We start from the raw sequence: 17006 nt of genomic DNA on the forward strand, positions 1-17006 counted from the left end.
CAAACCAAAGAATAACAATTTATTGTTGAGAAACTAAGTTTGGCCAGCAGAAAACTCAGTGGGTTGTGAGCCGTAAAGACTGAATCAGAGCAGTTACTAATAAAGGCAGATATACAAGTGAGAAAGTAAAAACAATTTGAATCATTGGTGATGGGTCTGGAGAGTGGGTGGGTGTGTCTAAAAAGGAAAATCCTCTGGCTGTGGATTTCCAGAGGCATTTGTGTGTGATACACTTAGTCAGGGTGGCCATGATCATGGACTCTTGGAGTCAATTTGGTGGTGACTGCTTGAAGATTAGATAGTAGACTAGACAATGCAGGAAACTTGTCAGAAGCACTACCTGGTATAAGGTTTTGCTGCAACTGACAATGCCCAAAGAGACATCCCAGGAGAAAGATTGTGACTCGTAGACTCTTGTCTGCTTTACATAACTGAATGAATATTACTGACCCTCCACCCACCCACCCCTGCCCCAATCCCTTTCCCCTGTAGTCTCTGAGAGGAAGAAAAATCTCAAGGAAAAGTCAGTGGCCCTCAAGTTTGGGGAGGGCTTGAGACTGGTGTGAACACCATCACCAAGAAAAGCAACAAAATTCTCCTGATGCTAGGAATAATGATTCAGGCAGTGTGGCCTAATTGTGGATGGCTAGGAAACTACTGCAGTAGGCAGATCACACTAAATATAGCAATCAGGAATGAGGCAACTCACAGTGAACAGAAGTCTCCCACTGGTTACAAGTGGAATTTAGAACTGTATGAATGTTTCCACAGAAATCCATCTCTACTGATGGAGGAAGGACTTTAAGCCCATTCCCTAAATGAGAGTTAGGAATCTCTCTTTATATAATGCATTATAGATCAAATACATAAATAGACGTGTTGATTAACTGTGCTCCTTTGTAAATTTATTTCAGTTCAGCAAACATTTAATAAGCACCTATTGTATGCAAAGTACTGCTAAAGAGGTTAAAAAAATTGAGATAAGACAAAGTCCCTACTGCAAGAAAACAATTGTTTTTTTTCCCTCTAAATATACTCACTGCCTTTGAAAGAGAAATGTATTATGCTCATAATCTAACGGCAACTTGACAAAAATCATACAACTACTTAAATGTCTGAAACACAATTTTAATTCAGGTCTTCATGATTCTAACTCAGGCGTTCTATTCACTATGCCACCTACCTTTAAATCCATTATCTCATTGTGCAAATGTTACTAAAGTGACTTGATCAAGGTCACACAGGTAGGAAGGAGCAAAGTCAGAATTCAAACCATGGTTACTGCACTATCACTTATCTTTCCATTGGAGTGGGAATGACTATAAGAAAATATATGCTGCCTATATAGGGTAACATGTGAGTGTTGGGGGATTCAACTTTGTTTACTTCAAGGAATTAACAATCCTATTAGAATAATAAAATTTTGTTTAATTGGATAGATTGAGGAAGGCATGAAAATGTGGATGTTGCCCAAAATGGGACCTCACGGTACTTATGGTAGAACCTATCTTTTGAAGTAACTCTGTATATCATTTTTTAAAGCATATTTCAATGTGTATATATAGTCAAGTCCAGAAGTTTTCAAGAATGATTAAAACTGAAATAAATTAGGACTGAGACCAGATATTTCCCAGGAAACTCAAAGAGAATTTTTATAGCTGAATTTTAATTTCAGACCCTACAAAAAAGAGCTTGGGGGGAGAAATCCTGGCAGATTCTTAACTATGGTGGTAGCATTAGCTGGTGCTTTAATACAACACATTTGTAAATGCCTTGACTAGGCCACAGGGCCCCTGATGTAGCAGCAGCAGTAGCAGTAGTACTGAATGCAATCTTGGCCATGCCCTTGGAAGATATTTTGGCTTCATAAAGTAATATTCCCTTCCAAAATCATATGCAGCTATTTTCTGTGTATGTAGTGTTTATGTGCAAGTCTCAGGCAGAAAATTTGCTATGAATATTTTATGGAATACTTTTGGAATTCTTTCATTTGTTCTCTTCGAGGGCATTGTCTACTGTAGTTTCATTGTTAACAAAATATACCCACCTCCCATTCCCCCATTGAATAATACCACAGCTGCAGTAAATAGGAATCCCAGGGCCTGCTTAATTTATGATAATGGTGTTAGTTGTGCTGTGATTCATATTTTGCTTGTCTCTCTTATTAATTTATCATTTAATTGTTCCAAATTTCAAAACACTATAAGCTATTTATAACATACGCCTTTCAAATAGACCACCATAACATTCAGTTGCATATGAGCGGCAAATACATCCTGTGAAAGTGTGAGATTAGTTGAAAGTATCTCTTCGGGTGGATGAAACCCCTCAACTATGAGATAATAATAAAGCTGAAATCATCATTTCTTATTGTCTTCTTGTTGACAGAGTAAGAAGCCTATTTTAAACAATAGTCTTACTCTACACAGTCTGCTATTTTGCATTGCTTCCCAGATTTCCCTATTTTTCTATATCTCCGGGACAAATTATTTTTGGCCAGTGCTTAAGATTATTGCTTTGTTGGTCTTAACTTTGCTCAATTCTTTCTTTAGAGTTCCTTTCCTTTTATGTAGCAACTTATTTCTAAAGGCTACAGAATGATCTGTACTTATCAGACTGGATTATTTACTTATTTCTTTTTAAAACTATAGCTAGACTCACAGAATGTCAGAGATGGAAGGCCATTTATTTCAAACCAGACCTGAACAAGAACCCTCTCCATCACCCCCTGAGGCAACCCATTCCAATTTAAGAAAATTTTGCATATATGAAGTTCACATTTATCTCTTTTCAGTTTGCACCCATAGCTCATCCATCCCAGGTTAAACAGAACAAGCTTTCCCTCTGCCATTGTAAATACTTCAACGCTAGAAGATAGCTATCACAAGTACAATTTTCAAAGTGTTGTCACACACGTCTTACATGTCAGGTAATTCTCTAGACCAAAAGGTTAGGATCTCTTGGGAGAGGCATGCCCATGAGTCTAATGACTGTGGGTCAAATATAGGAGGCCAAATCAAAAGCAGAGACATGTATTAGGATGGTAAGAAAGACTGTTCTTGCTTATAGCAGCTTCAGTTTCTTAGGATTCAGAGTGGGTGTTTATAACTTCGCAGGCCTGCTTAGAATATGCAGACAATCACGAACTTTCTGCTTCAATTTAGGAAAAGTAAAGGTTTTCCTAGGAGAAGGAGGGGTAGGGAAAAGGACTATTCAAGGGAAACTTTCTGCTTCAATTTAGGAAAAGTAAAGGTTTTCCTAGGAGAAGGAGGGGTAGAGAAAAGGACTATTCAAGGGAGATAAGGGAGATTTCTGGGGAGGAGTGTTTGCCATGCAACTAACAGTTGTTATCAGAATAAGGCATTCCCCATTCAAAAATAGTAGACAGGGAAAAGTGACTAGTTTTACAATTTTGAAAGAAGTCCTTTTAGACAAAACTACTGGGCTGAGGTAACAATTCTGACAGGTGTCACTTATGCAAGGTCAACAAATAGTTGTTACAACAGCAAATGAGACTATTGATTTTGCATTGTCCTTGCATAGTCTCTTATATTTCATTTCTCCTTTAATAGTAGTCCACTATTGAGCCACCAGTTGCCCAGGGGATTTCTATGTTGTTAGTCCATCAAGAGCACAGCTCAGTGGCACAGTGGATAGAGTGCCAGTCCTGGAGCTGTGGAGATTCATCTTCTGAGTTCAAATCTGACCTCAGATACTTACTAGCTGTGTGACCCTGGGCAAATCATTTAATTCTGTTTGCCTCAGTTTCCTCATCTGTAAAATGACCTAGAGAGGGAAATGGAAAACCACTCTAGGATCTCTGCCATGAAAACCCCAAATGTCATCATGCAGAATCAATCAGACATGACTGAACAACAAAAATAACAGTCCTTCAAGAAGTCATGAAATGATTGTAGTTCCTGTTTTTACACACACACACACACACACACACACACATCAAGACCTGCCATATGAAGTCCACAGGGATCATAACATTAACCTCATGTTACAGGTAACATTAAGACACAGAGAAACTTGCCTCAGTTCCCCTAGGCAGGGTCCACGTTGTGCAACTGAAAGAACTAGAACTGTGGGTCTTTTCCTGATTCCTTTGTGACTTTGCTGAACCTCAGCTTCTTCCTCTGTCAAGTAAGGGTACTGGCCTAGATAATCTCTAAATATTGTGATTTCAAGTGATTTGAACTCAGACCTTCCAACTCAGTTTATTCCCTTAGTATTATTCCACCCTGTATTTCATGATGTCTCCAAAAAATATGTGCAAGATATGAGTACACACATACACACACATTTTTGTAGGTGAGAAACTGGAATTCTCACCGTGAATTGGAATCCTAAAATCCATGTCTTACAATTATAGTATAGTTGTATTTCTAAGGATTTTGGTCAATACTAACAAGACATGGAAGACCTTAAGAAAGAATCATCAACCAGGCAAAGGCCAAGCTTTCTGTGGCCTTAGAAGCCATCTATTCTGAGGACAGTGAGGCCCTGGGATGCTAAGTAACAGTCATGTCATAGGCAGGATCTCAAGCCAGGTCCTCTGACTCCAAAACCAGGGTTATTTCCACCGTACCAAACTGCCCCCTGTAAATTAGAAATACAAAGTACAAGATCACCCCCCAAAAAGTACTCCCTTAAAGACGAAGAGGGAAAAAAATTTAAGACAGTAACAGTTCAAGGAATCAAATTATTCCAACTTTCAAATGTATAGAAGCACAAGAGATGGCGAAAAGAGCAAGGGACTTGACATTAGAAGGCTCACATTGGAGTCTTACCCCTGCCATTTACTGGCATATGAACTTGGGTATTTCACTCTAAGCCTTTGCTTTCCTAACTGAAATGGAATAACATTTATGTTGTCTGTGAGGTCATTCATAGGCTTGTTGTGAATCTCAAATAATATAATGTATGTGAAAAAAAATTGTAAATATGAATGTGCTAAATAAATGAGTTATTAGTAAGCCAAGCTAATATCTGCATAGCTGTGTCTTCCAATCAGTAGTGCGAATGAACCCACTAGAGATTTAGGGGGTCAGGCTCTTCAATACGTGGTTGTAATTGACTCAGTTTTGTATCATAATGGATTCCCTTAAAGTTTGAAGTAATTTTTTTGCTCAGAATTGTACTGCTTTCAGTTATCCCAGAAACGTTTCCATGAAAATATAGTAGCATCAAAAGAGGAATTTATAGCAAAATCCTTAATAGCTTGTCTGAAAGCCTGCAATATGTCAGCAGAGGGATAAAGGGAACATTGGCCTGCTAGACCAAAGGTAGGAAGTCACATGTTCTTGATATTTCCCTGAAATATTTTGTGTCCTAATTAATCCAGCTGTATAGAATTTAGAACTAAAAATCTTGGGTTGAAATTACAACTCTGCTGCTTACTAGCCATGTGGCTTTGGACAAGGTATTATGGTACAATAAGTAATAAGAATACTGATTTGGAATCAGAGGACCTGGGTTCAAATTCCTGTTTGACCTTGGACAAGTCACTTGACTTTTCTAAATCTCAGGGGTTTTTTTCATTTGTAGCATGAAGATAATAATATTTATACTAACTATTTAAGTCCTAAGGAATGTAGCCAAAGGGTCACACTAACAATTTGTTATTTAAGCAGAAATATGTTACTTACATAATGAAGCATTTAATCTGTAAACTGGTAATATGAATAATTAACCTTTATACATAGGCCCTTAAGGTTTAACAACAGGTCTCCCTATAGCAATCCTTTGTGATAGGTTGATCCAAGTGTTGGTATTTCCATTTTTGCAGATGGGGAAACTGAGATTCACATAGATAGTAAATATAAAAACCAAGACTGCCTGAACTCTAGGTCCAGTGCTCTTTCCACAGGACCATGCTGCCTTCCAGGTGTCTCAGTGGTTTTCCTTCCCATAAATTGTGGAACTAAAATCACAACATCATTTTGGGTAACTTGTAAAATAAATGAAGGTCACTTTTTTCAGACTACCTACATTGATGCATAACTTCCCCCATCCTGCCATATAGGTTTCTGCCTACCCCCCACCATGATATCATCCATCACCCAGAAAATGTTCTGCCTTATCCATCCAACTTTGAAATTGTCCACAATGAAGCAACAGCATGGCCAGAGGTATATTTTTAATTTGGAGTTAGACCTGTGGGTAGAAGAGTGATTTCATTGGTGGTGAGAATTCCCAATGAGGAAACTCCCTCTACTAATGGAGATTAGCATCTGTTCTGTAATTTCTATAATTGCCTGGGGCCTTGAGAGGTTTAGGAACTTGCTCTGGATCACCCAACTAATATGGATTCAGAGACAGGGGATGAACTTAGTTTTTCCTGTATGTGAAAACCACTCTCTTTATCCATTCCAACACAGTGCTTCTCCAGAAGTTGTGTTTTTGAAGGAAGTATGATGTTAGGGACAGAATGCTGCATTTGGACTCCAAAAAAATGTATGTTCCTTGAGAGCAGGATTCATGCCTTAGCTGAACTTTATGGCTCCCTCTTTGGCCAAATATATGTTTGTTGTTAATACTAGTTGTATGACCATGGGCAAAGTAATTTATCTCTCTGAGCCTGTCTCTCCATTTTCAAAATGAGGATAATAATGCCTGCACTGTGTGGTACCTCTAAAACTGTAAATTATTCTAATCATTATCTCTGCCCTACCTCCCATGACTTTGAGGGTAAAAACCAGTTAACGGCTAATATAATCCATAACAAGGTATTAATGTGACCTTTTTAGTGACCTTCTTGAGTCTAGATTTTGAAACACCCACCTAACTTGGCTAAAGCATTTGTGACTAAAGGTGCTAATAACAAGCCAGATAGACAGGGAGGGATCCAGGGGGACAAGGCCTCGCATGGTTTTTCAGCAGCCTTCAAATCACATTGAGTGTGGAACTTCATGCATAATCATTTATGCATGCAGGATCTCCTCTACTGTCAAGAGTCTGATCTGATTCTAAAGCTACTACAGGAAGGAAGGAAATCAGCATTTATTACGTGCCTACCATGTGCCAGCTATGCTGTGGGCAGGTAGGTGGCACAGTACATAGAGTGCTGGGCCTGAAATCAGAGAGACTCATCTTCCTAAATTCAAATCTAGCCTCAGACACTTACTAGCTGTGTGGTCCTGGGCATGTCACTTAACCCTGTTTTATCTCCTTTTCCTCATCTGTAAAAAGAGCTGGGAAGGAAATGGAAACCTGCTTCAGTAATTTTGCCAAGAAAACACCAAATGGGGTAACAAAGAATTGGATACAACTAAAAATGACTCAACAACAACAAACAACAACAGTGTGTTAGGCATTATGCTAATCACTTTACAAATAACACATTTGGTCCTCACAACAATCCTGGGAAGTAGATACTATTATCCCCATTTTCCAGTTGAGGAAACTGCAGCAGAAGTTGAGTAACTTGCCCAGGACCCCGGAGCTAGTAAGTGTTTGAAGCCAAATTTGAATTCAGTTCATCTTGATGCCATTAACCAACTAACTCCCTCTAGCACCCAACTGTCTAGGCTATGCCAGTATACAATCTCTATTCTGAAGCTAACCTAGGAGTTCAACACTGGTTCCCCTTGACCCAGCTTTGGGGAGAATTCATTTCCCAGACCCCTGGAATGTCTTATCAGTTTTGGGGTAAACATCCCAAATGGAGGTAGAAACTCCAGAACTCTTTTGAGCAGATTAAAATCACTAACAGCCAACAGAACTATCCATCATTTGATAAGTGCTCTGAGTGATCTGATAAAAATAGGCAGCACTAATTTTCCTGGGGAAAGGAGTTTCGGGCTTTATCCCAGTCCAGACCCATCCTGCAAAACCACAATAACAGGATCTTAACTGTGGGAATCCAAAGGCCTACTTTGTAGCTTCTAATCACAGGTCAATAGGACTTACATTTGGAAAGGACTTTGGAGATCATCTCTTTCAGTTGTTATCAACAAAAGGACAAGGAAACCTATAAGGGATTCAAAGCTGTGGCAAAACAGTAAATCTATACATACACTAAGCATTGTCCTTTTGATTTTTATTTAGCTTTTAAAAATATATAGGGGGCAGCTAGATGGCACAGTGGTAAAGCGCCAGCTTCAGGATTACCTGGGTTCAAATCTGGATACTTGATACTTACTAGCTGTGTGACCCTGGGCAAGTCACTTTACCCTCATTGCCCTGCAAAAAAACAAAACAAAACAAAACAAACAAACAAACAAACAAAAAAATATATATATATACATATATATAGCAAGCCAATATAACAAATAAGCAAACACAGATTTTTGTAAGCCTAATAAATGTCTTGCATATATATATAATTTTATATCATCGATGTTAATTAAAATACAAATTAATTCAAAAGTACTACTTCAGCAGTTTTTGTCACAATACTTTTTCTCAATCAAAGGTACAACTACTATTATGTAGTTGTCTGTTAAATGTTTTGCCATTAACAGAGCATCATAACTGAAAAGTTTGGGAACCACCTATTCAGTTCAATCTCCTCATTTTATACTTGAGGAGAGTCCCATAAATAGTAAGTCATATGCCCAAGATTATATAACTAATAAATAGCAAATTTGTGAATTGAACTAATTCCAAAACCACTGTCTTTTATTTTACCATGATGCCTCTAAAGCTTAGGAGATCTTATATACATAAACAAGGATATTTCTATGCCTAATGACAGTTGGTAGTCTCTAAAACCTACTAGTTGACAAATTCAGAGAGCATGATATTAATGTTTTATTCCTATTTATGGCTCAAGTAAATTAAAAAGATGCTATATGCTGTTTTCCATATTTTACAGATGGATAAGCTGAGGCACAGGGAGATTAAGTGATTCCTCCACGGTCACACAGCTGGAGAGGACAAGGATTAGACCTCAGAGCTCCTGACCCTCAGACCTGTGTCTTTTCCCATTGAGCCACCACGCTGCCTCCCTACTTAAGAGAAAATACTTTCTGTAAGGTAAATGGTGGTCTCTTCTTTACCTTTGGACATATGGGGTGTGCCTGAAAAAAAAAAAACAGTTTATTGTATGTACATATATATGTATGTATGTACATAAAGCAATATGACCTATAAGTGCATACTTGGTGCTAAGTAACAGAACTTTTGTTTATTTATTTCCAAATAAGGACCAGTTTGGGTGATTGTTTAAATGCCTGTAACATCATTTGATCCAATGAACATTCAGTTTTCCTACACCAAACCAAAGCCAAATAAAACTTACCTCACTAAATCTATAATCCTCTTATTCCATGAAAAGCTCCGCCTTCTTATGAGTTAGAAAGGGAGCTTTACTACCCCAGGTGAAAAAAGGTGCAGTCACTGGAGGGAGCATGTGGATAATGACAAAAGGTCCACAGAACGTGGGTTCAAATCCTTGCTATGCCGCTTAGCTTGGAACTTTGGACTATTCACTTAACATTTCTGAGCCTCAGAGATTATGACCAGCTAAACTGTGGTATATGCATTAGCAAAACCAAGAAGAAAAAAAAAAACAAAACAGGGAAACATTTAAATATGAAGAGTCACCGAGTGTACTTGTGTGAATGAGTAGACAGAGTTATACATTGTGTGCACATGAAGCAATACATAGTATTTCAGAATCATAAAGAAAGTTAGCAATCATCAAATCCAATCTCCTCATTTTTTGGAGGATCAAGCTAGGTGGAGAGAGCAGTAATTTGATAATTTCATAGCTAGTAAGTGACAGAGCCAGGATGAGAATCCAACCTCCCCTACTCCCCATCCCATGCTGTATGAACTATGCTATGCTGAGAATAAATAACCTTTACATAAGTTCAACCATCTTCAAGAAAGACATGGGTGAGGACAGGGGAAACAAATGATATAAAGCAGACTGCTACTAAAGCAGCAGGACAAAATTCTAAATAGAATGTCTATTTGCTGCACTGTCTTTTACCTTCACCGACATATGGGGAAACAGTTTCTATCCTGGTCAACCTTGAAGTCTTTGAGTTTTGTCTTCCCATCCCCAACCTCCTCTTTCTACGACCTACTCCCAACTCTAATTGTCATCCCATCCCTCAGCTTAAAAAGCACCTCCACCAATGAGACCTTTCATGCTCTCATAGTTATTAGCTCCTCCCCACCACCATCGATTCCTCTATATTTATTTTGTATATATGCACATATTGTCCCTCTGTATAGAATGTAAGCTCCCTAAGGGCAGAAACTTTTATATATACCTTAGTATAAAAGCACAGTGCTGGGCACATGGGACTTAATAAATTCTCGTTTCATAATTGATTAAAATTAAAAAATAATCTGCTGTCAGTTCTTTTCCCTTTATGGATGACTGACTTATTATACCTTATTCTTGAACTCATGCACACTGACGTGCTATCTCCACTATAATTCATATTTTAATTTTTTTAATCTAATTGTCGAAAGAAAGACATTTCCTCTATAAGAGAATAGTGGAGAAATCTGGAGAGCTGGAGGAGCCCATGAAATCATACAAGGTATATTCAGAAGCCACTGTCTTCCTGCTCCCTTATAGAAGATGTGGTGGAATGGGCCAGTTTTATTTGCTACAGGTCTAAAAGAGCCGCAGAAAATAGCAAGCAAATAGACTTGAAGGAACTGAATAGCTAAGGACAAGTAAATAGTAGACTCCAGCAAACACTACAATTAGAAACCAGCAGTTGAATCCAGGGGAAAGCAGAAATACACACCCCATAGGAAGAGGAATCTGTGACCTTCTATCACTGACTTCAAGTTCCTGCTGCCAGTCTGGCCCTAGCATCCATCTGCCAGCAGATATCTCCCCCTGTCCTCATAGTCCCCTTCCCAGCCATATTGTATCTCCCTACTGATAAAGCAAACCATAGAATCATAGAACTTTCAAGGCTGGAAAGGATATTAAGGATCATCTAGTCCAGATTCCTCATATCAAATTTGATGTAACTGAGGCCCAGAGAGGAAGAAGGATTTGTCCAAGAGAGTAGCAACTTGTAGTCAAAAGACTATTAAAGGGGGAAGCTAGGTGGCACAGTGGATAAAGCATCAGCCCTGGATTCATGAGGACCTGAGTTCAAATCTGACCTCAGACACTTGATGCTTACTAGCTGTGTGACCTTGGGCAAATCACTTAATCCTCATTGCCCCACAAAAAAAAGACTATTGAATTTGGAATAACATGATCTGTTTTTGAATAATCTCTCTGCTACTTACTGTCTGTAACCCACTGGACAAGTCACTTCCTTTTCAAGGGCTTCATTTCCTTATCTGTTAAGTGAGAGAGTTGGAAGAAATGATATCTACAATCCCTTCCAGTTCTAAAATCTAAGGTCATAATGCTAGCAAATAGGAAAGGCAGGACTGGAATTTAGGTCTTCTAACTCTAAATGCAGAGTTCTTTTCAAGCCCTGTCCCCTACTTATTTAGTCTTTCAATAGATATTTGTTTCCTGGCACATTTGACTTGTTTTGGGGTTTTTTTGGGGTTTGGGGGTTTTTTAAGCTAATATTGAATTATCTTTTTGTACCATAACCTATATTTGCCTGATATCCAGGAATGCATTCCTCAGCTTCTTATATTATTTCTTCCTCTAAGAGCAACCTTGTCTCTCTGGGCCTCAATTTCTTCCTCTGTAAAAATAGAGGTTTCAGCTCTTAGAGGCAACAGGAAGCCACTGGAGTTTATTGAGTAGGGAGGTGACATGATCAGAATTGTGTTTTAAGAAAATCACTTTAGTGACTGAATGGAAAATGGATTGATGTAGTCATCTCAAATTCAAAATGACCAAAACAGAGATCATTTTCTTTACTACTTAACTCATCACTCTTCCTAATTTCCCTGTTTCTGTTAGGGACACCACTATTCTTGCAGCCACCTAGGTGTACAACTTGAGTCATCCTTGACCTCACTATTACTCATATGTCATATCAAACCACTTACTGAGTCAAGTCAATTTTAGTTCATCAATATCTCTTATATATTTTCCCTTCCTCCTATAGCACCACAAACACCCCAACTCAAGCCTCCATCACCTTTTGGCCAGATTATTGCAAAAGCACCCTAATCAGTTATCCTACGTCTATCTTCTCTCTCTCTCTTCAATCCATTTCCCACACAGCTGTCAAATTATTTTTTCCCCTAAAGCATAAGTCTGATTGCCACAATCCTGACCAAGAAGTTTCAGGATTGCCTTTAGGATAAAACACAAGCGCCTCTATTTGACATTGAAATTTATTCACAATCTATCTGGCCCCAGCCTCTTTTTAAAGAAATGATAAAAATTGTAACCCAAAACTGTAAATAAAAATGTTTATTACTTAACAAAATAAGGGAAAAAAAGAAACAATACATTATTACCTTTCATATAACCTATACTCTAGTAAGACTATCATGCTTGCTGTTCCCTGTAACACAAATTTCTGCACACACCCACCACTTCCATATCTTTGCAGAAACTTTCCTCCATGCCAGGAAAGCATTCCCTTCTTGGCTCACCTAGATCGCTTTAAGCTAAAGTTCTATGTCCTTTAAGAGACCTACTCTGACTCTCCTGGTTGTTAGTACCACATCCAAATTACTTTCTATTTATTTTGTACAGGTCCAATACAGGCTTAATATTTATCTGTAAACTTATTCCATTGTCCCCACCACCATTCTGGTCTTTTCCAATACACACATATTTCTCAGTAGGAATATGGAAGCTCCTTGGAGGAAAAGAATCTCTCTCTTCTATACTTAGATCCCCAGTACCTAACTCAATGCCTGGCTCATAGTATGTGCTCAACTTATGCTTATTTATTGATTGAATGAATGAAACATTTTTCTTGTTTTATCAGAAGTTAGAGGATCATAATTCTATACCTACAAGGGACCTCAAAGGAAATTGAGGCACAGGGAAGTTAAGTGATTTGCCCAAGGTCGTCCAAGAACTGAGATAAATGGGGTTTTGTAGCTATATTGTGATTGTTGTCCACCCTTTTTATGTGTTAGATAACAACATGAACTGGTCTAATTTTTCTTTAGCTATCTGAGTGTTTTTCTCCTAAGATGCTAATTTAAAACAATTCAACTCCTCTCTCCCATGATATAGAAAAAAAATATTTCAATTTAGAAGAGCAAGTTAGATTCTTCTCTGCCTTCCCAAAGTCCTTTCCTACTTTCCTTCTCAAATTTCTTACTTCCTCTTCAAGGACTCTTTTTTTTCTGGTCATACCATATTTAGAATATTGGGTTCAGTTCTAGACAATATATTTTAGAAGGGATGCTGACAAACTGGAACATGGACCAAATGGAGGGGTAAAAAACCTCAGGTCTTTCCATATAAGCTTTGATTGTAGGAACTAATTATAACAAGTCTAGGAAAGGGAAGAATTAGAACCATAGGATCAAGAGTTGGATAGGACCTCACAGGAAACTTATTTTATTTTTAACTGTTGAAATAAAACAAACAATTCCATAACATCATAGGGTTTTTTTAATTATTACACATAAAACTGCAAATCCATTATGTACAACTTGGTATTTCTTTAAAATATATAATAGTTAACATATAAATTTCTTTTCTTTTTTCCCCTTTCACTTTCCTCCCCCTGTCCCTAGAAATGGCTACCATTAGACACAAATATGTGTGTATCTATATATACACATACATATTAAATCATTCTATACATACTTCTATTTATCAGTTCTTTCTGGGGATGCAGATTATTATCTTTATAGTTATTTTGTATTTAATTGGGGTATTTATAATAGACAAAATGACTTAATCATTCAAAGTTGTTCTTTAAACAATATTGCTATTACTGTATACAATGTTCTCTTGGTTATGCTCATTTTGCTCTTTATTATTTCATGCAAGTCTACCCATGTTTTCCTAAAATCAATGAGTTCATCATTTCTTATAGCGCAATAGTACTTCATCACAAAAAGAAGGATTATCATGTGGTGTGGTGCAGGGGTTCTTAACCTGGGGAACTTGAATTTTAAAAATTCCTTCTTAACCCCATGTATTTTGTTTCATGTATTTAAAAACATTCTGAGACAGGTCCCATCAGTTTCACTAGACTTTCAGAGGGATCAATGATACAAACAAGGTTAAAAAGTCTGGGGTAGAGGAAAGAGCACTTGATTTGGAGTCGGGTTTAAATCCCAGCTCTGACAATTACTAGATGTGCGACTTGAGACAAATCATTTCATCTCTCTGGGCCTTGATTCTATCATATATAAAATGAAGGGGCTAGACTACATAACCTTCTAGCTCTAAATCTTTATGGCTTTATTCTCTCTAACTATAACTATAGCTTGGCCCCAGAAAAGGGGAGGGGGATAGTAAGAGAACTATGATTCAAGGTAAGTATTAGGGAGAATCAGGTTTTAGCTCAATATAAAAAAGAAATTTTTGATAATTACAGCTTCCCAACCATGGATTGGACTTCCTCATAAGCACTATATAAATATTAGCAATCATCATCATCATTATTATTATATTTTAGTGGGAACATAGGCTACAAACATGTCTGCTAGGAAAAACTGAGGGGCAGCTAGGTGGCGCAGTGGATAAAGCACCAGCCCTGGATTCAGGAGGACCTGAGTTCAAATCCGCACTCAGACACTTGACACTTACTAGCTGTGTGACCCTGGGCAAGTCACTTAACCCTCTTTAATCCACCAAAAAAATTATCTGATCACTAGGAGAAGAAAAATATTTAGTTGAAGAGAAATTTTGTTAGCAATTTTCAAAATCAAAGTATACTTAAAAGATAAATTGAGCTCCCTACAATTTATTTCAATAATAATTAATTAATGATAACTGGCATTTACCAAGTACTTTAAGATTTACAAATTGTTCTAAATATGTTAACTCATTTGATTCTTATATCAACTTTGTGAGGTAGATGCTATTATTATCTTTATTTTACATATGAAGCAACTGAGGCAGAAAGAAGTTAGGGGACCTTCCCAGGGTCACATGGCTAGTAAGTGTTTGAGGTAGAATTTGAACTGAGGTTGAACTTTGTTTGAACTTGGGTCTTCCTGACTCCAAGTCCTTTGTTCTATCCACTGTACCACCTAGCTGCCCCCAGGTACATATAACCTCAGTGGGTTTTGTTTGTTTCATTTTGTTTTTATTTTCTTCATTAAAAATAAAAACAGAAATTCTACCAATTCTTTAAAGAAATATTTACAATGTATCTACTTGATGCATTATGGTTAGTGTATTAAGACTCTCTAAGAGGGGGCAACTAGATGGTGCAGTGGAGAAAACACCGGCCCTGGATTCAGGAGGACCTGAGTTCAAATCCTACCTCAGGCACTAGATACTTATGAGCTGTGTGACCCTGGGCAAGTCACTTAACCCTCATTGCCCTGCCCCCCCCCCAAAAAAGACTCTATAAGTAACTTTAGGACTTCTTAGACTTCATAAGGACAAATTATGAGTAACTAAGAATTTATCATTTGCTTGAATGTTAAATTATTTTTTCTTTCTTCCTGTTGTTTTGTTATGTATAGCTTAGTACACATAATATTTCAGAGAGGGTAGAATTGGCAGGCATCCTCAAGGAAAACCTGATATGAAAAACAGGATAAGACCCAAGCCTTGAATGGCACAAATAGGAAAAGGAACTCTGGAAAGGAGAGTAGCCTGATTAAAGGAACAGAAGTGGGTACACGACAATGGCACAATAAAGAAACCAGGCTATAGGTGAATGGTGCAACCAGGAATGAGAAATAAGGTGGGCTAGATTAGAAATGGATTTGTCTGAGTATGTGCAAGGCCTTAGAAGTGATGATAAATGGCAATAGGGAACATTTAAAGTTCATAGGGATTATAGGATTTAGAGACAGACCAGAACTTGAAGATCATATAGTTCACTGCTTTCATTTTATAAAGAAATTGAGATCCAAAGAGGGAACTTGCCCAAGGTCACAAAAATAATAAGTCATAGAGCCAGGAATCAAACAAGTCCTCCAACTCCTATTCCAGCACTCTTTAGACTATATGACTCTATTACTTGGAAATAAGGGGATGAAAGAGATTGATCAACTGGAATAAAGGATTGAATCTTAGAGAAGATAGAGACAGGAAAACCAGGTAGAAGGCTATACCAATACTAAAGGCACAAGGACATGATAATTCAGGTTAGAGTTGTGACATGAGAAATGGCAGATCCAATCTTCCTTAAAAGGAAGAGTTAGAGGGGGCAGCTAAATGGGGCAGTGGATAAAGCACCAGCCCTGGATTCAGGAGGACCTGAGTTCAAATCCAGCCTCAGACACTTGATACTTACTAGCTGTGTGACCCTGGGCAAGTCACTTAACCCTCATTGCTCTGCAAAAAAAAAAAAAAAAGGAAGAGTTAGAGACTTTTTGAGTTATGGGTTAGAATAGGAACTAACATTTATATAGATATTCAAAGTTTGAAAAGCCCCTTACATATATTATCTCATGCAATTCTTGAAATGACCTTGTGAAGTGAGTACTTACATTCTTCCCTGTTTACAGATAAAAACATTGGGGCTTAGAAGGGAAGTGACTTGTTCACAAAGTAAGTGGAGGTCAGTTTGAACACATGTCTCCTAACTTCTAGTCCTATGTTTTTAACACTATACACAATGAACAATCAAAGGAAACTGTGAATTTTCTAGTGTGGGAGACTAGAAAAATAATGCCACCAATAAAAAAATAGGGAAGCTTATGTGACTGTAAAACATAGAAAACCATATATAAAAGAATGCAAATCCCCAAAGTCCAAAGGCATGCTGAAATACTTACAGTAGGTGTAAATAGTCTTCAGGACATAACCAACATTTGCTTATGCATGGGAAGTGTACAAAAATACATCATTAATGATATGTATATTCAGGAAAGTAAGGCATGAAGAATAAGAAACGAATGGCTTAAATACTGCAATGTTATCCACAGAACATTTATACCTCTACTCATTAGCTAGATCCTGTATAAAAGATTTGCAAAAGATATGGAAAAGGCTTGTTCAGGAT

At 37.6% G+C, this 17006-nt stretch overlaps 1 protein-coding gene across 1 annotated transcript in view; it reads left to right on the plus strand.

Annotated features, from left to right (window-relative positions):
- The window catches only part of MYT1L (myelin transcription factor 1 like), a 730598-nt gene that overhangs the window by 376726 nt on the left and 336866 nt on the right, over nucleotides 1–17006 (plus strand). The window contains exon 7 of the mRNA XM_043981893.1: nucleotides 8825–8985. The gene's annotated coding sequence lies outside the window, so the exon portion shown is untranslated. The remainder of the gene's footprint in view (nucleotides 1–8824; nucleotides 8986–17006) is intronic.

The sequence above is a fragment of the Dromiciops gliroides genome, chromosome 2 (genome assembly GCF_019393635.1).
Source record: "Dromiciops gliroides isolate mDroGli1 chromosome 2, mDroGli1.pri, whole genome shotgun sequence".
NCBI classification, from domain to species: Eukaryota; Metazoa; Chordata; class Mammalia; order Microbiotheria; family Microbiotheriidae; genus Dromiciops; species Dromiciops gliroides.